General features: G+C 43.5%; 1 protein-coding gene and 1 long non-coding RNA gene across 7 annotated transcripts in view; one reads left to right on the top strand and one right to left on the bottom strand.

The window, feature by feature from the left end:
- LOC105432975 (uncharacterized) overlaps positions 1-20,216 on the bottom strand; it is a 296,484-nt gene that overhangs the window by 40,908 nt on the left and 235,360 nt on the right. The gene's annotated exons all lie outside the window — the stretch shown is intronic.
- The window catches only part of LOC148935800 (uncharacterized), a 259,524-nt gene that overhangs the window by 80,864 nt on the left and 158,444 nt on the right, over positions 1-20,216 (top strand). The window contains exons 3-5 of one of the 6 annotated variants that reach the window (XR_016140234.1): positions 6,817-6,925; positions 7,420-7,663; positions 7,840-8,473. The exons of the other annotated variants lie outside the window; for them this stretch is intronic. This is a non-coding gene — a long non-coding RNA (uncharacterized LOC148935800). Of the gene's footprint in view, positions 1-6,816; positions 6,926-7,419; positions 7,664-7,839; positions 8,474-20,216 lie in introns of those variants that run through there. 6 annotated transcript variants of the gene reach the window in all.

The following is a 20,216-nucleotide window of genomic DNA, read 5'->3' as shown; positions in this document are numbered from 1 at the left end:
AACAATTTAAATAAAATGTTTTTCTTTTTCTTTATCTTCTCTGTAACTATGATTCGGTAATAACGACACGTAGAAATGGTGACGAAAAGAGACAATTTCTTTGAAGATAGCTCACCGCGAAAAGGTCTTCGTTAAAACAATCGTAAAATTAACTAATGCCCTCAAACCAAACGGGGTAAAAGAGGGGTCTCAAGTCATCCAATTTCGTTTAGCATAGTGGTTGTGTGGATTTAAACACTCTTATATATCGACGGTGGCTGTAAAACGAGCAGGCAATGAGCCAAGAGACGTTGCTCTACACGAGAGTACATGTAAACCAGGAGAAGGAGAGAATCGCGCTGTGTAACCTTATGGGGTTACCGAGGTTACAGCAAAGTTACAGCCGTTTACGCGCGCTGTTGCACGGGCTGTTTGCCTTTGTACAGCCAGACGTTACGCTCGCAACTTCGAACGGGAACAGTAAGTAGCTGTAACGGAAATTCGCGGCTAAAAGAACGATGAGTTCCTTCGCGATACGAAAGTTTACATAATTTTCTTTTAGCGAAGCCTCGTTAAAGGTGATCATAAAAAGGTAATGAAAAGCATCTATCGCTCTAAAACATATATGTGGACAAAGTAATGACTCCTTTTTAATGCAATATATACATTTGAAGATAAGATATCCAATTAAATGATAAATTACGTAATGTTAACTTTCGTATAACTTTCGCTGAATTCGTTCAATATTACTTCGAATATCAACGAGGAGAGAGAGAGAGAGAGAGAGAGAGAGAGAGAGAGAGAGAGAGAGAGAGAATGATTCCGTAAAAATATATTTGTTCTCCCTAAATCGTTCAATGTCGCGGTTATCATCATGGCGATCATGATCCATTTCCTTAGCCGAAGAGCCGTTTATCGTGATCGTTGAGCGCCTCCGCCGATCGAAACCACGCCAACCAAACGCGATGCAGGATGTAGGCGCAATTACCGGCAAGGATAGGACTTATCCGGGCTGTGGGGCAGCGGGAAAATCGCGCGGAGGGAACGAGGGAGGATGCCATTTCCTCGGAAATCGGGCTGTCGATGGGCTCGTCTGCTCCAGATCGGTCGAACACGGCGGTTCTCAAGGCGCGGCAGTAGGCCGCCTTAGGTTTATTGATCTAATTTAAATAACGGGCAATACAAGGGGGTGCTATCTCGTCGCGGCCCTCCGTTTCCCCTCCGAGGCCCGCCTTACGAGAATCTCGCCGTTCCGGATCTTGTCGAGCCCTCCTTTCGCCCCCGCGTGCCTGATGACTGAAGGATTTACGGACTTTTATTGCGCGGCGCATTTGTCTCGGGCGAACGCTCATGCAAATTGAGATTTCGGTGCCCGGAGACATGTCCGGAGCACGATATGAGATGTTGTCTCCGTTACCGAAGAAGGAGAAAAAACGGAAATAGGCAGCTTTTGTCTTAAGTCTCGCAGCGTCGATGCACAATGCTTCCCTTGGTTGCCACCTCGACATCGCCTACCACCCGCATCCCCTTTATCATTCCTCACTGTGTACTTTTCTCGGTATCGAAAAGCGAGCCCCTACGGTGCTCTAGAAAATCTTTCGGCACGCGTTTATTCGTTCATGAAAAATGACACATTTGTATAAAATTATTTGTGCAAACATCGGAAATTTCTTTTTATTCGAAACAATTTCCACGGACATAATTCCTCAATTTCCTCGGACTACAATTTCTTCAATTTTATCGTAAATGTCTGTCCTTAAAGTTAGTTCTCTTATTTTTACATTAAAATATGAAACGGTAGATGAAGGAAAAAAAAGTTTAACGCGAAGAAGTATAGTAGAATTGTGTTCCAATTGTAACTGTGAAAACGGCAAACGGCTTACTTTACAAGTGATGCTAATAATTCCGAGCAATTTCAGGCTCGAGTGATTTCTCTAGCAAACCAATTTATATAAAGGATCACTTTTTCCTTCTGCCAATAGCAAGCATTGCAACGTGATCATAGTACCAAGGCATGGCATTCGATTGTACAAATAGCCTACTTTCTACTTTTACATTTCGCCAGTTTGTTACGAAGGGAAGGGCACAAACTCCAAAGATAGTAACCTTGTAAACAGATAAGACAACAAATGTTCTATTGTACCCTTAGTAAATATTTGAAATAATAATTTTCCATATTAATATAATTAAACATACATGCACGTACTATATGCAAAATTATCTTTCTTACGATTTTAGTGTTAATAAGTGACGTCACAGATAGGAATGAAGATGCAACTTACGCACAATACAGAGAACGATTTAACCCCCATTTAAATATGTTACTTCCACGTGTTCTTAATGACAGATCTACCGATATAGTGATGATTACTAGATACATCGCCTCAAAGCCGATGCATAATTTACTGTCCCTCTTAACTATGTAATAATACCACGCACTGCATCATTAGGCGAACTCATTATTCATTTAATGCCGAGTGTCATGTGCTCTGATCAGAATAAGTGTTGTTACGCTCTTTCAATTGCGATATAACGATCTGACAGGATATAGAGACTAAAGGCATAAACTATCTTGGAAAAAGTTGATAAAAATAGATAAAAATATAAATATACAATGCATTATTTTTCTGTAAAAACTAAAGACTTGTATATATATATCTTTACATATTTACGTCTCTATGTATATATAATATTTAACCTACTCTTTGCATCCATAAAAGGATGCTAATCTTATAATTGTACATCGTCAGAGTGACGTCAGCTGTTTAGGGCGAGCTAGCTATTCACAATCGTCTGGAACTGTGTTCTATTTACGACAACCTACACTTTTCGCATTTTCACATCTATATCAACGATATCATTTCCGAGGAAAGGAAAAAAAAAAAGAAGTGTGCGCTCTCCCTGCCTCCGATCCCGCAAATGCCTCTAATTCCCCCCATAATTAATGGCCGCGTATCAAGTATTAGCTATGCGGAATTTAAAAAAATTGCAGGTTGAAGTATATTCCATATTGCCCCTCGCCGGCCATCTAATAGTGGACTTTAGCGTAATTTCGTCATCAGGCGCGCTTATCGTGACAGCTTCGTCATGTGCTCCGACCGGAGCGGAGCAGACTGCGCGGGATGCAATTCGCAAAGTGCACGCCATATGACGTACGACATAGTCACCCCGCGACGCTCCATAGGGAATGAAAGTATAATGTCGACGCGTACGAAGGAATTTTCTAGTGGCACGTGGTCGACGCACGAATTGATGTGGGGAGGCGGGGGAGGGGGGGGGGGGAGAGGGGTGAAAGGATTGTTCGACGGCGTGCACACGGGAAAATTAAATGCAACTGTCGGGAAGAAGGGAGCGGGAAAGGCCGCTAATTCCGGGCTGCAACGAGTTGGCGGCGGCGGCGGCGGCGGCGGCGGCGGCGGCGACGATGGCGGCGGCGGTGGTTTTTCGAGGGGTGAGTAAACGCATCATACGGCTCCAAATATAAATACTAGCGTGAAAGAGGAAGGGGTGTCGCGGATTGGGGATCGCTACGAATGTGTCATGCGGACGGATCGAGCGTGCTCGAAAGCTCCAATTCGGTTGCGGGGGGATTGCCAACGCGTATGGCAGATAGTGACTGATCGCTCTTCACGCTCGGATAATCCCGGAGTATTTGCGGCAGGAAGTCGAGAGTGTAGGTGTAAGGTTTAATTAATACGTATCGACCCGTTGATGCTTTCGGCCTTCTCCGATTAAGCGGTGATTTCACTTTCTCTGTCTGCCGTTCTCTGCCTCTTGTTCCCTCATCCTTGTATCCCTTTTCCCAAAATGTTGTATTTATAGAGACAGCTGAGCAAATTTCAATACAAAATCATTGCAAGAACGTTATAATAAAAATTACAAATAAATATTACTATTAGAATCAAGTTTTTTTTACAATAGATATATTATCAAGTGTCAAAAGAATATTTTAGATAATTGTCGAGTATATAATGATAACTTTTTACGCGCGTACGATTATATTCCTCTGTACAACTTTGTACGTGAAAATTGAATAATAAAGATGACTGATAATTGATAATTTATAATGATAAGCAATAGTGACGGCATAATTTTCGGCTTCATATGCATAAATGTATCAGAGCTAATACATATCCGCGAAGGTTATGTTGAAGCAATTAGCGTGGCGTGCTCTTGCAAAAGAGCACGAATGGATGTCAGAGCGTTTGCAGAAACGTAGAACTCGCGAAAGCATAGTCCGAAATAGTTTGAAATAAAACAAATGCCACAAGATAACGCCTCCGGCGCATTGAATTGGTTTCAATTCCGACAATAGAGGTCATGCTACGTGCTGGGTACTCGCACGTGCTGATAACTTCGGTTCTGCATTACGTTAGCTACTACCAAGTACTAATTAACATCACAATGGCACATTATGCTCTATTCTTCATCAGTTTCTACGAAGCTGCCGCTAAATGATGATTACCGACAGTGTGCCAGTGTGCTCGTGATCGCAATTGATAGCAGATTATGCAACAAGTAATTATTTCATCCCACTTTTAACATTTCTCTCAACGAGTTCGTCTTATCTGAGTTGATAAAAGAGCTTTGTTTCTCTCGAATGAAATTAGAGAGCGCGCGAAAAGTATTCTCTTTTTAGAAACAACATCCTATGAAATAACGCTAGTGAAACGCATGTTGTAATTACGTTGCGAGAGAAAGACGTAACGAGCGCAACTCTTGGCTTCGCGCGACTTGCAATTACTTTCGTCCGTTCGGTAACCTTCGCGCCACAGACAACCTCAGTATAACTTGCCTCGTTAATTTATATTCATTACATACAAATTGAATATTATATTATTCTGCGGTAGGGCGCGAACTCCCCTAAGGGCTCCGTACGGCTGACACCCCATCGCTGCACAGGCAATCGCGCTTGTATAGCAATGACTCTGGGACAATCAGTGATGAGAGCTCCGTTATATACTGATGAATCGCTTTGTTCGTGTTTCGTAGCCCATAGACACACAACAGCTTACTGAACAGCCGTGATCGAAATGAATCGTCTATAAAATATGTGCAATCGAACGCAACCTATCGATCTTATCGAGCAAAAATGATAAAGGAAAAAAAATTTGATTTATTACGACTTTGATACTCATCTCCCCGTTATTTTCACGAACTGTTCGATGACGCGGGAATTTATCTAAAGCGCTGTAGCCATCTTACCGCGAACCGCTGGGCACCCGTACAAATGCAACAGTAAATTGTGAAGAAATATCGTTCCCCCGAGAGATGAAACGGATACTTATCGTCCGTCGGGAAAATAGAGAGAAAAGAAAAGGAAAAACAGAACAATGTCATTATTTCTTTCACTGCAACGGTCTCTATCGTCTTGATAATATATCGTAAAAAAAGTGAACGTTCAGCGGGAGATTACCCCCTATTTTTTATTCTCGCATATTAAGGATATAATTTCGCGATATAAGCTATCTGCTTTTTCCAATTACAGACCTCGTGCGACGGGGTCGTTGCGGAGTGATGACAAGGTCCTGATGACACACAGTCACGGTACATAAAATTGATTGGACATAGATAAATTAGTACCGGCCGGTCACACAACGAGTCTCGTGCAATTTTGCGGCCAGCGTTTGCGCAGATTACAGGCTGCGCTCCAGACTGCGATGCGCCAAACAGAAAAACCTTACAGTTTAGAAGTAATAAATTATTCAGATTGGCACTTGTCCCGCCTTTATTTCGTATTGTGGATGTCCCTATATTGTACGATTTGTGAAGATGACAGCGATGAAAAATAGCGCGGCTGACAAGTAAAAGGATATTTCAGTCGAACACAATAACTGAAAACCCGACCGCCTGGTTGTTGCTTATTTCTTCTTTAGGACTTGTATTTTAGTTTCTTTTTTTTCCTTAGGGACTTCGCCTTTTCTATAAGAATATATTCTAGACGATGAAATTCACACGAGAAATTTAAATTTTATATATCTTGGAATTTGTGCTAATTAAAATTATCTAACTCTTTATTTCAGATTAACATATAATTTTATCGTATCGATTTGGCTTATGTAATTGATACGAATCTTACGATTGAAGACATTCCACTCCAAAATCACTAGATGATCGTGCCGGATAATCGCCGATGTGTCAAACATCGACAGGTATTCGAAGTTAAAGAGATGCGAGAGACAGCACAAGCGGAACTAAACGCCAGTGAGACGAAGAGGTAGCGGATGAGCGAGAAAGAGGTGACGCATAAAGAAGAAGCTTCAATGCTATCAGCCGCTGCGTTGAACATCGTGATTCTTTTGATTATACGTTGTAATAGAGACTGCAGGTACTGTTCGAGGGTCGCCCTTAACCGTCCACGGGGCCCCGACCGCCCCCCTTGCGCGCGGCGAAAATTACGGCAATACACGCCAGTCAAACCTCTAGGTAAAAGGCCCCTCTTTTGTGGACGCTGGCGTGGCCCGCGCCCGGGTAAAGACGTTCTTTACGCGTGAGCATAGGTCTCTCGTCGCGGGTTACTCGCTTCCTGGATAATTTGATGCTCCCTTTTACGTCGTGCGCGTACGACGACTCGCCGTTGCCGGTGGTGGACGTGCGTCACCCCGCGAGAGGAGCCACGCGAGGGATCTCGTTGTTGGATGTACGACGTTACATGTGCACGCATGCATGCGTTGCACCGTGTTATGAAACGCGAACGTCAGTGGCCCCCCCACGACAGCTACCTTGCTAATGAAGGGTCCTCCTCTCCTTTCCTCCTCCTCCTCCTCTTCTTCTTCCTCTTCTCTTCCACTCTTTTTTCTTTTTTTTTTTACCCGCACGCCCTTTTTCTTTGTGCAGGACGACGAGTTGTGTAAAACTGCGACGAACTGCACGCGGCTGCTGTTTGCGACGCAGCGCAGCAGATAATCACAGATGCAGATTGAATAGATTGACATGTATTAGGAAGGTAAGGGATTTGTTGCAATTTTTCAAGCTTAATATAAGAGCTATTAGAATTATTATTTTAATTTTATTACTACTAATTATTTATTTATTGTAGACATGGTCATTTACAAATGCGTACATTAGTTTGAGAGAGAGAGAGAGAGAGAGAGAGAGAGAGAGAGAGAGAGAGAGAGAATATATATCTTTAAGATTTTTCTTTAAATTTTTTTAAAAATTGTCTTGTTAAAATTTGTTACTTTTTATAATACTTTGTTATTTTTGATAATGAAATTTTACTTTTGTAATTATTCTCGTGATGTGCATTTTTTTCTCATCTCGTACAATATCACAGCAAAACGCGGAAGACGGTATTGTATTATTTCTCTTGGGAATAAAAATGCTAAATACCCGTCTCCGGAGTTTCGCTTCCTTCTTCTTTTGAAAGAACAGAAGGAATGATACTTCAAAGAATTTTTGTTACCTTTGAGGCGAGACAGTACTTTTGTTCTGGCTTAGGAACGACCAAGGAAGGGTTCGATGAAAGGATTGAAGAAGGGCCTAACAAAGGTAGTGGGTGTGCACGAATTATATCCGCGTTTTCCCCTACAACGGAATATAATCAACATTCGCAACATATGATCAAAATTAATACAATGTGCTTCATGCTGTGGTCAATGTCCTCGCGAGAAATCGTACGTCTTTGCCGGTAATTCCGATGAGAAATTTAAGCGAGAAGAGTTTTATCGTACGACGACAAGAAGTACGTAAGATAATTCATGTCTTAATTAATTCTTATCTTATGGACTTAATATCCTTAATCAATATTTGTTCAGTTGCCTCATAAATTCTTGCGATTCAAGATACGAAAAGAAATGTTATTACACCTGGCAAGAAATAAAGGAAATAATCCTCGCTCGTCTTTTCTTCTTTTCAAAGTCTTGACGATGGTTTACCCAGGTGTCCGCTTGACCTCGAATGAACCTTAATTAAAGGAAAACTGCAGCGATTGCAGAAATAATTAAACTCTTACGAGGCGGGGCGGTGCGCCGAGTGGAACTACGTGCCGTTCGCCCTAATAGCGCCACGATGACGTGTCTCCAACTATCTCTCTTCCTCGTAATTACCTGACATTAGGCGGATGATACCTGTATTCGTCATCGAATTGCGAGCAACACTGTTCCGCTCATAACATTCATTATGTCGCGACTACCAGCTAGCAGCTGCTGAACCTCATAGTACACACTGGATTTCATTGCCTTATCGTCGCATACAGACGCTGCTGATACGAAGAGATGCGTGTACGAACAATTTTAGATCGGAATGATTATCGCGTTACAATCGTGGTAACGAGATCAGCCTTGATTCACCTAGTAAACCATGGAAACCGGTGGCTTTCAGAAAATTCCGGTGGCGCCGTCGGTTCGTATTCCCTTTAAAGGGCGTAAAGGCAAACGACCCCTGCGGGATCTTTGGATTCGTAATTCAAGATGAGCAAATGGTCCTAATTATAATCACATTAGGATCACTGGCGCCAGTCTTAGAGGATGCGTAATCTGGATCGATTTTCACAGCCTAGGTAAATATCTAAATATAATACCATAATAAGATATAATACCATTGTTTAATTCTCACGTTTATATTTATATGCATGTCTATATTAAAAACAAAAGATATATATATTTTTATATATTTTTGATTGAAGGATCAAAGATTTAAGATTTGTGCACAAATATGCGCGGATTTTTCAAAAAAAACGTCAAGCGATTAATATAATATTACACAGAACTTTTCTATTTCCCTCCTCTCCCCCCCCCCCATTGTCATCCTATCATCGCATAAATCGTACATATCTATCGTAGATCTTTCCACGTCACAATAGCCGTTTCACACCTCTACAGGAAATCGGGCGGTGATTTTATTTCACACGGCCATACAGCGAAACCTAATCCGGCGAGGGCCTCGATCGAGATCGAAGAACCTCGTCGCAGGATCCTCGTGGTCCGCCAGCCGTGCAAGAGGTGCTCCGCTTACAGGAGCAATCGAAGCGTGTCCTTCTCCATTCGTCGACGATGTTTCGCGTGCGCTTTGACCGTGACCACGAAGCGTGGCAGTCGTGCGTGTGTCACTCGATGACTCCTGGCCCTTCTCCTGACCCCGCCCAGAACGTGCACGCGTTGCACTCGGGCCCTCCCTCTCCTCCCCCGTCCTCGTCCCTCACTCATGCACGGTGTTTCCCTCCTGCGGACTTTGAGGCTTAGGGTTTACCGCGAGCACAGACCACGGGGTTTCCCCCCTCTGTTACCTCCGTCCCTCTCTCCCACTCTTCCTCAAGCCTCACGGTGTGTCTAAACCTGTCTACATGTCGGTGCAGCGGCACAAGATCTACCAAGTTTACTTGCAAAAAGAATTGCCTTTGTACAAGAGAGAATTAATGAGAAAGTCGAAATATAATAATCTGTATAATAATATATATGAAAATTGAAAGTTGCGAAATATATTGTAACGTCATCGATCACACTACTACCTTTTATCTCTTAGCTAATAACTAAAAATTTAATTAATTACATAATCTCTATAGATTTTTAAATATTTTTATTCATTTTTAATTATTGCTACAAACATTAGAAGCATTAACCGAATGTATAGCCCACTCTTTTACGGAATACAGCGTGAACACGTAATCACGAAGCGGACAATAAACGTAGTCGCGCATAAACGCATAATTCCTAATCATCCTCGCCAACAACAGCGCCGAAGTAAGAATCCAAGCGCAGGATTATTAATTCGAGAAGTCGCGGGGGGGAGGGGGGTCAAATTAAATTTAAAGCGGCGGGATGGTCTTGGCGTCCACCGTTTAATGCCCCATCCAATCTCATCTACAAAGTCGCGACGATTAACCCCGCGTGGCGACCGCGAAGGCAGGCAGCGGCAATAGCTACCGCTTCTCTCCTTCCAGGGGTGGATGACTCCGGGGTCGACTCTTTCTCCTTCTTCTCTCCCTCCTTTTTCGTTTTCTCTCTCTCTCTCTCTCTCTCTCTCTCTCTTTCTCTTTCTCCCGTTTTCTTTTTCTTCCATTCCCTTTCTTTCCGCGCATCTCAACGTGCAACTACTGTTTTCGCCACATGGCCTCTGTCCCTTCTTTCTCCCCGCCACGCCTGCTCCTGATCATCATCTCTTTCTTCCTCCCTTTCTTTCCCCGCTCCCGACGTTTCGGCCCGCTCGCTCGCTCGCTCGCGATGCCGCAATTATTGCAGTATTCTAGGCTGACGTGACGTAACACACTCGGCCCATGTGAGCCGGGGTCAGGCTTCGGGGTTAGCTGAAATTACGGCCGGCAAGCGCCTCGCCGAGGAGGCGAGTTAGTTGCACGCGTGCCGGAGGTTCCGCGCGCTTCCTCGCCCGCACGTATACACGCGCAAGGACGCGCATTTTCCAAGAGAACTTCGCGGTAACTGATAATCTCGGGGCTCGTTTTTAAAGCTTTGTTCCTTTGATTCGAAAACGAATGCTGAAATTAGTATTTTTATTTATTTAATTATACGGGAAGATATGGAAGGCTGTAATACAACGCTCGGCTAATATATACGCGCTTCTGTTTCTACGAACACTTTTTTTATTTCAGCATTTCTAGCCGAGAGCCAATGTAGACAGCGTAGTTTATTAAATATTCTAGATCCGAAGTTCTTTCTTATTCGATAGCTTTTTGCCCTTGAATGATTCATGAGAAATCCTGTCGCCTTGCAGTAAGAGCAGCTATATATTCTTATGCAGTTATAATTATACTCGACAAAAAGCACAAGAAGATAGGAGAACGTGTCGTATATTGAAACACTTCTCCGTAAAACTTGTTTATAAAGGAGGCAATCGACCATGAAGGATTAATCGAATATTTGCAAGCGCAGAATTTCGATCACTCTGAAACCTGGGAGCAATAGTGGATCGTAAGGATATTAGCTTAACGCGTCTCTCTTTTTCTTCTCATCGGGTCAATTAGAAAGAAACAAGTAATCTTCAAAGTGAATAGATAAAAACGTTACAATGGCAAGAAAGGGTAAACAAGCAACAATCCAGAAATGTTCGCGAATCCGATGCGGCTGGAAGAGGAGAAGATGGAGAGAGAGAGAGAGAGAGAGAGAGAGAGAGAGAGAGAGAGAGAGAGAGACAAAAGAGAGAGAAGGAAGAAATCAAGAGAAAGGAATAGCAGTAGCGGGAGGAGATCGGGAGAAAGGGAATAAAGAGAAAGAGAGAGACGGAGATGGAGATGGAGACTAAGACAAGAGGATGAGGGGAGGGAACGAGAGGCGAGAGAGGGCCGTGACTCGCCCGTGACATCGCGATTACGCTCGCACACCTGTGCTCGACTCAACTTCGACTCAAGTCAGCCACTTACTTTACCAGTCGTTACGTGCTGCAAGAAGCCAGAGTCACGCGCATCTATTCTACGAGATACGCCGAACGCGCGAATCTCTTTTGTAGATCATATCGAACGAATTTCTTTCGCGATGTTTTCCTAATGCTCGGTTTCCCTCCCACGCCTCGATTGGCATAACGCGAGGTTTAATGCGCGTCGCATCGCGATGAACTTTCTCCTCGAGTGACCAAGGTTAAATGAGCTTTTAAGCGGCATTTGGTGGCTGTAAAAAATCGCGCGTCTTCATTCGTCTTCTGCTGCTTAGGGAGAGATTTCTACAATAGGTGTAGTAAGCCTCAAGAAATTGACCAATCATAGTGGATTATTCTCCTCACATTCGCCTATTGTAGAATCAGCCCGAGGCAATAATGAGTATAAACGACCAAGGCACGGTTTACATTGTTGATTTACGATTATTAATATTTCCTCATCTAGACTTTCATAAAGATATTCTTTCAATATCGCTTGCATTTAATTTCGAATAGAAAAATTCGGAAAGCTATTATATATGTTTAACTTCTGGATAAGATATCTTCATAATAAATTATGCAAAAATTGAAATAGAAAAATAACTCTGATAATTTTAGAATACTAGTTTCAAAAGTTAGCCTTGAAATTTTTTAGAAATTACTTAAAAAGGGAAAATTATAAGATAAAAAAAATTATATCAAAAAGTAAACACTGCACAATGTGTGTATTTTCAAAAATATTTTCTTTCTTACACATATAATTATAATTTAAAATTGAACTGATCAAGATTCCTTCCTATTACTTTTTCTTAGGACACGTACGTCTTCAATAACACTTTTGAAAAATTAGTGTAAAAATAATATTAAATAATTCCTTGCGATTACAGATTAAAAATCTTTATTTAAAATTAATTATATATATGTATAAACTTTCGTATACACTACAGAATATACATTGCTATTCGACACGTAATTCATCATAATTTCGCAATATCATAGAGCTCGTTATGCGATACATAAAACTGACTATTCAAGTTTAACTTGAATCAATATTTCACTTGCAAACGTAAGTTTTAAGATCACGGTCTGGAAACTTTAAATTGCTACAAACGACCATTTTCCACGCTGGCGTGAGAGTTGAATTATTTTAGCCCCGATATCGAGCCGTTTTTCGAGCGTTCGGTCGAACGCTCATTACTTCGCCGCTATATTACTTACGTATTCCGCTCGCATTGCCACGATATGACGACCTCGCAATCATTACGTATAAACAGCTACCCGTCCACCCTCGCGCTTACCAAACGCGGAATAGATTTGCATTAGAACTTTTATGCATTCTGATTAAGTTCAACTCCCGTTTTCTCGATCTGGGATCTCGAATCTGAAGTATCTGAAGTCTTATTGCTCCTTTTTAGCGAGTGTCAGGCAGGCGTATGATATGCATAATCAGGCAAACGTTCACTCTCTCGCACTCTCGCGTGGGACTAATACGTGCAATCTCATTCGATCATTTCGCTTTACTATCGGGATCCTTACGGGTGCCGTAACTTCTATATTACGCGCAAATACGACTTTCGCGAAAGCCGTGATTTTGTGTGGAAACGTGTACTTTGACACAGTAGTGTAATTCGCGGTACTTCCATATATTTTAGCAGATTGAAGACACTTGCGAGAAAGTATACATATTTACAAGATCCATTTCCGTAATCCCAAAGTTTCTTGTACCTTGTGTTCAACGTTGATTATCTAACATTTCGCAAATCTCTTATGATTCTGTTACCGTTAAGGGATATCATCGACAAAATTATAAAGTGATAATCGTGGTGTGTTCGCAGTCAATTATCGCAATCTCCGAGGTTCTGCCCCCCCCCCCCCCCCCGCCTCCGATGAACGTAATCGCCGTCTCTAAAACTAATAACGATTTATGTTATCGTTAAAGTTAACGATCGCGGCGATCAATTAATACACATGTCCATCTTGCGGCGCCGATCTTTTTCGCGTCAAAGATAATCTCCGATGCCGTGAGTGCGAGCTATGTAATAACGATTTACGATGATCTCAAGATCGCGATCTTTCAAGTCGGGATCGCTTCTAACGACTCATAGAAACGTCTTATTATACGTTGTCAATGTTTTTCATGAAACGTTACGGAAACTGGTGTTTTAACTTTGCCACTTAACGAATGAAACCTGTTTGCGGATTTTTTTTTAATTTTCGCGCGGCAGCACGCTGCGATAAGTCGAGAGAGAGAGAGAGAGAGAGAGAGAGAGAGAGAGAGAGAGAGAGAGAGAGAGAGAAGAGGAACGAAAAAAGATAAGCGATAATAGAGGAAGACAGGACAACTCTTCAGGACGAAGTTGGCGCATGCCGCAAGTACGACCACCATGTTCGCTATTAAGTTACAAGCTCTTCCTGCCCATCGGTTTAGCATTACCGCGTGTTATGCGACATATTGTCATACGCTATGGAAGCTCTAGGTTGTCAAGTCACACACAATGGAGACGCACATTCTTCGTGTCGTCTACTCGCACGTGAACCTGGAAAACCGCGATGAAGGCGAGCCGGTCGAACTAATCTGGCTCCCTATTGCGCGCGCGCGCGCGCGCGCGCGCGCGCGTGTGTGTGTGTGTGTGTGTGTGTATACATGCGTGCGTGAATACGTATCCCTCCTTTCTGCTTCATCGGTACGTTAATTAAGGGCGGCCCTAAAGCGGAATTAAAAAATAACGCGTCGACGTACTCCGCGCAATGGTGCGTGACAGAACGGCCACTTTATAGCCGCGGCGATAATTGAGAAATTTCTCTCATACGACGAAATGGTAAACGAGGAAATGTGGATGAAAGCTGCTAATATTTCAAAAACAATGCCTTTTGTGTCGTGGCTCGAGATAAAAAGTTACGAGCAGATTAAAATCGCTGCGCTATTGTTATAAAATCAACAGGTTCATAATGGCGATCGATATTGATAAAACACATGTGATATTGTATTGCTGTTATAACAGCGTACCGTAATATCACGCGTCGCACGACTTTACGTTTATTGTGAAGTCACGCCAGCGAATTATGTATGCTCACGGCGAAAATAATAATCATGTAGGTTCGGATGATTTCACCATCGAAATGCACGTGTTTTCGATGCCGAGGCTGTCTAGCCGTACGGTTAGGCCAATTTTTATCAAAAATTGACCGAATGTTACGTCAGTATCTCCCTTTCAAGCGCGACCGGCGCGCGCTGCTTTATTTCGCGGTGTTGCTGTATTATTTTAAACGGGTTAATGCCTGCATCCGTACAATAACTGGTTCGCCGCGGTTACGTAATGGTAATAAGATAAGAAATCCCGTAGGGCAGTAAAACTCGTAATGCTCCCGATCGCTTTTAGTTTTCCGCGCGCTCGTTACCTCGCAAGCACGCTCGATTTCTCGCGCGAGACTTTACATGTATTACGTGAAGGCGTATAGCTATTGCCGTGGCTATCAGATCACGCTAACCATGCCGGTCCATATAAATAGGATAATAGATACTAGGAGCGTGCGCGCACACCAGATCCTAAAGCGGCTTGGAGGGAGGAGCGCAACAAATGGCGAGGCAAACTTGTCAGTCGTGAGGTTCAAGGAAGCCGGCGTTGCCACGAAATCAATTCTATTACTTATGTAGATAGAAGAAAATCCGCGGATTATCGGATGGAAGAAACGTTGCGTGCGGATTATGCTTCCCGTAATTGTAGAAAATCGAATCCTCCAACTGTTGCCGATCGCTACGATGAACCTACGGATTTTGCCATTAGATACTCGAGACTCGCGACTCGAAGGTTATAAAGCGTAAATTATATTACCGCCTCCCAAGGTGTCAAAATGAATTTCTTATCGCGCGGACTGTCAATGCGGCTGATGCTGCGCAGTTACGGCTCGTAAGCGCTTTAATTGATATCTTCTCTCTTTCTCTCCGCCTCTCTTTCTCTCATGCGCCGTCAAAGCGCAGTCCGTTTCGACGCGCTCAATTGTCCGCGGTGAAGTGGCCGGCCTGTCCAGAATCGGCTCCAATGAAGTCAATACGGACAATAGCACGATAAGTAGATAATAATGTATAATATAATAAGAGAGCACCGGTCGCGCGGTGCGTTCCGTGCGTGACACAGTGTGTGTTGGTAGCACGCGCCACATTGAACCGCCAATTCAACTGGTTGAGCAGCCTTTAACGACTCCTTTCTACGCGAGCGAGACTCGACACACAATACTGTTTCTTAAATTTTATCGTTAGTCGTTAGGCGGTAGTATTGTTCAGATTATGTAACGCGTATTTAACCGCGCTCGATCTAAAGGTCCACGACGATGGTTCTCATTTAGATCGTCAGAGTTGAATTAAGTGTTGAACATGCAGGTTTCTTTCTTATTATCTACATGATTAAAACATCTTCAAATCTAGTATGCTAGAAACACAATCGAAAAGAATTCTTTTATCCAAAGTGTAAATTATATATATATATATATATATATATATATATATATATAAAATACATATTTTTAAAAAAAAGATACATATATAATAATATAATTACATTTCATTAGATAATATACATTTACAAAAAAAAAATATATATAAGTAATATTACCAAATGTGTTGAAGAGATCGCTCCTATTTGATCTATACGACGATCTAAATGCTCAGATTGATCGTTTCGTTGTGATTCTCACATCTGAAATCATAAACGCGCAGACCTTTCCGTTCCGTGTGCAACGTACATACCGGGGCATTAAATTTTCATCTCATCAATTTTTCACCGGTTAGAACGCGGGATGCGTTCGATACTCGTAGCTGCACCTCTCATCGGACCGGCGCGTTAACGAATAAACTTTATGAGCGCGTTGAATGTATCATGCGCTTTTACTCGCTTGCTCGTACCACGCTCGTAACGCACGAGTCGAGAATATAATTGAGAGCGAGAGAAACAGAGAGAAACAGAGAGAGAGAGAGAGAGAGAGAGAGAGAGAGAGAGAGAGAGAGAAAGAGAGGAGAATGAAAGCACGAGAGGATGTTTCCCTCTCGAATCTTTTCCGCTTGTAACGCCTGCAGAGATTACATCGCGATATATCGCAGTAAAGTACTGCATTATTGACGATCCCGGCATTAAGAGCGAAATTCGGAGGATTCGCTCGGCGTGCGTACGCGCTGGCCGGTTAAGTCACCTATGCTTTAACACCCCATAACTCATCGGCCCCATGCATACGTACGTCACTTAAATTACCGGGAAGTGAGGGCAGAGCGGCGCAATATACGTTCGCGACGGCTCTTTTTCTCTCGGTCTTTCTCTCCCTCTGATCCGCTTCACGCTCTTCCTCGCTCCACGCACCTTCCAGTCTTTACCCATAAACACGGCTGCGTATCGTTTTACCCATTACAGAATGCAGCGAATTTCCGTCTCGTCGGAATTGCGAGCAAAACAACTCTTCTTCGACGTCGCCAGGGCTTTTTCGCGAACTTGGTCGTTCTCCAGAATAGAGCATTGTACGAGATATAAATGAACGGCTGTTACAAACATAGCCCATCCTTTTAATCATCTTCCGATCGATTCTCAAAGAAGAATTAAGGGGGTATAAAGTTTACGTTATATGTAATTTTTCAGGTTATGCAAATCGCTTATATCGTTTAATAATAGCGATTACTGTGCTCTACTCGCAAGTACGCGAGAGTGCGTTAACCCATTCCGTTTACAGGCAAAAAAGCACGACGTCGCGAATAAACATTTGGAATTTCGCGAGATGTGCTGAGATAAACACTCGTCTGGTAGCACCTGACACCTATCACTGTCTATTCAACAATTTGACGCCCAGATGCCGCATGTTAATTCGGAGCTGCGTTTCCTCCGGGCTCGGCAAATTGTTTGTATAAAGACGTCTGTCGGCGCGATACGCCGGCACACACGGCTGAATACCATAATTCAGACATATCATCGAACACGCGTTGTACCGTCGTCTTTGATTTAATTTAACTCTCAACTACATTGGTTTAAACACAAGGAGACTATTTTGTAAAATAAACAGAAGTAAAAAAAAAAACGAAACGGCGTTATCGTCGCGTTAAAATTCACGAAATGTGCGGGAGCATGCAATCGACCTGCTGTATCAAGTTCTCGATAAAGGGGAACGAAAGCTCTTGGGAGAAAATAATTGTGCCGATGTAATTTTTGTCTCTTCCGCGTATAATGAGACTACGAATAATTAAATTCGAAGCCGGCCCGGAGCAAACTCGGTGTTTGGCGACCCCGGATTGTCTTCTGATTGCTGCGCACGGGTGAGAGGATCGGAATGGTGAAAAATCTGGCCGTAAAGAAGGGACAGCAAACCCGGTCAGAAGGTAAAGTAAAACGGGGCGGGAGGGAAGGTTCGCTATAGAAGAAGAAGAAAGAGGGAGATGGGGGCAAAAAACACGGAAACGAATAGGAGAGCATCGGCATATGCGGGCGGGAGAAAAGCTTCGAGCAGGTAAAAGCGAGAGAGTGCAATTACCCACTGGCAACGGAAAAACAAACTAAAAGGGAAAGGAGGGACAGAGATAGAGGCGAACAAGTTGGGAAAGAGGGAAAGAGAGAGAGAGAGAGAGAGAGAGAGAGAGAGAGAGAGAGAGAGAGAGAGAGAGAGAGAAAGGATCAAGGGAAGAAAGAAGGGGAAGAAACAGAGTGAGGAGACAGGAGGAAAACCCGAGCGACGAAATAGGAGAAATGCCGTGATGCGTATGCTTCACCGAGCGAGTGAGGAAGACAAGGACAATGCGGTTGGAGGAGGTTGGAGGAGAACGCGCGGCGAGGTGGATGAGCATCGAAGGAAAGAGAGAGATGGCAAAAAGAGTCTTGAGCGCGAGTTGGACGAGGAGGGGCGGGGAACGAAGAGAGAAAGAGAGAAAGAGAAAGAAAAAGTGGAGAGAGGGAGAGAAGGAGATGCAGAGATTACCATATAATGGTGCCCCGAGGGCGCATAAGCTGCGCCACAACGTAATTTCTTCGTCCCTTTTCAACGAACGGTGGCAACGCGCTGCGCACACGTTCCATCCGGGCGTCCTCGTCATGCCCGCACCAGTCGGGAGCTCATCTCTCTCTCCCTTTCTTTCTCTCTTTCACGATGCTCTCTTCGGTGCCCCACCATTGCCGTCCTCCCCGAGAACTTGTTGCGAGCCGTACGTTGCGTTGCGTTGCGTTGCGTTGCGTTGCGTTGCGTTGCGTTGCGTTGTCAAGTCGCGGTCTTAAACGTAATCCACCTACTTATCGAACCGAGCCGCGCCACGCCGCGCGTCTTCTACCTTGACTCTCCGTTTCATGGATCGAGTCATCATTTCCTCGGCGCGAATGCGTTACCCGCGCTGCCAATCATCATTTCTCTATTACGCGCGCGCGTGATACGCGCATCATCCGTACGACTGCCGTATTTGCATTCGTGCATTACGATTACGCGTTGGTCTTTCGCAGTGCGTGGTATACGAACAGTCGTTTCGCAGATATCGATTTTTCTGCGGATTATCGCGTCAACATGCGATTTAATGTGTAGCATCTTATTCCGTAAAATCAAATACCGCATATATACGCGAGAACCAGCTTATTTCGAAATTGGCGCGGGTCCAGTAGTAGCTGGAAATGTTATGAATTTCAACGAGATGAGAATATGAACCAACGCGATAATATCAATTTTGGCAAGTTTATTTAAATAGAATTTACATCGCTCTTTTGAGATATCTGAATCTCACATGGAGAGGTCTTTTCTCTTTTCTCAAACAGTATATTTATAGTCTATTTTAGATGCGCATAATTTTTTAAAGTGACAAAAAAAGGACATTATTAATATTTCATAACATTATTAATATTTCTCTATAGAGAAAGTTTTGCAACAAAAATGATAGTTAAAAACATACTTTAGTTAAAAAATATCTAAGTTTCTAAGAAGCCATCAGTTTTTCTCTTTTATTTAGATAAAAATAGAAAATATGAAAAATAGCTGTACTAATTAATAATGCACAATTTATCGAATATGCGTAAGAAATTAAGTAATACCAACATCTGTTCTTAAAATTTTTTCAAACATTATTCAATTTAGGATCGATCAAAATCAAAATAAATTTTGTTTGCCCTCCCAACAAGCATTCTATACTCTATCGCTTCTATCTATATCGCTATAGTTAATTCAATCGCGTACAAATCTACGCCGACGGAAACTTCGGTTCCGTCATCGATCCGGGAAATAGTACCCGATTGAAAGTCACCTCACTGGTGTTGAGTCGAATGAAATCGATCGACAGGAGCACCGATCGTCGAAGGATCGCCGCGTGGGAGTCGTCGCGCACGCCGGGTGTATCTCTCGCCTTGAATTACGTCTCACATTTTGACGTCTTCAGGCAGCACGTGACTCGTATATTTACGAGCGACACAGATGCACTCGGGGGAGGCGGGAGAATCCGGGGCTAACGCACACGCACACGCGCGTATGCTCGAGTAGCCGCGATAGTTGGTGCGCTCAGCGCGAGCAACGCGCATACGAGGAGGCAATGAACTTCACCTCCTCGACTCGTATTCCCGAAGAGACGACGACGATGACGACGATGACGACGATGACGACAAACGACGACGACGACGACGACGACGACGACGACGACGACGATGCGGCCTTTACATGTATATAATGGCCCGTGTTTATGCCCCCTCGTTCGTACGTACGCGCTTACGCACACCTGCGCGTCGTGCGTGTGCCACGCACACGCGCGCTTTTATTCGTTTAACCTCACGGGCGATTCGCGCTCGCGTATGTACGTACGCGCGCGGACCGCGAAGAGCGAGGAGAGGAGACAAAGGGAGCGAGGGAGACGAAGATAGAAACCGGCGGTATTGTCGTGTCACGATAATGTCGCTCTCGGTGCAGTAGCGAGAGCCGCTTTCGATATGCGGCTCCGCGGC

This window comes from Pogonomyrmex barbatus, unplaced genomic scaffold, assembly GCF_055798465.1.
Source record: "Pogonomyrmex barbatus isolate J1 unplaced genomic scaffold, ASM5579846v1 scaffold4, whole genome shotgun sequence".
Lineage (NCBI taxonomy): Eukaryota > Metazoa > Arthropoda > Insecta > Hymenoptera > Formicidae > Pogonomyrmex > Pogonomyrmex barbatus.
Note: the sequence above shows the minus strand (reverse complement) of the source record. Positions and strands in the feature narration are given on the sequence as shown.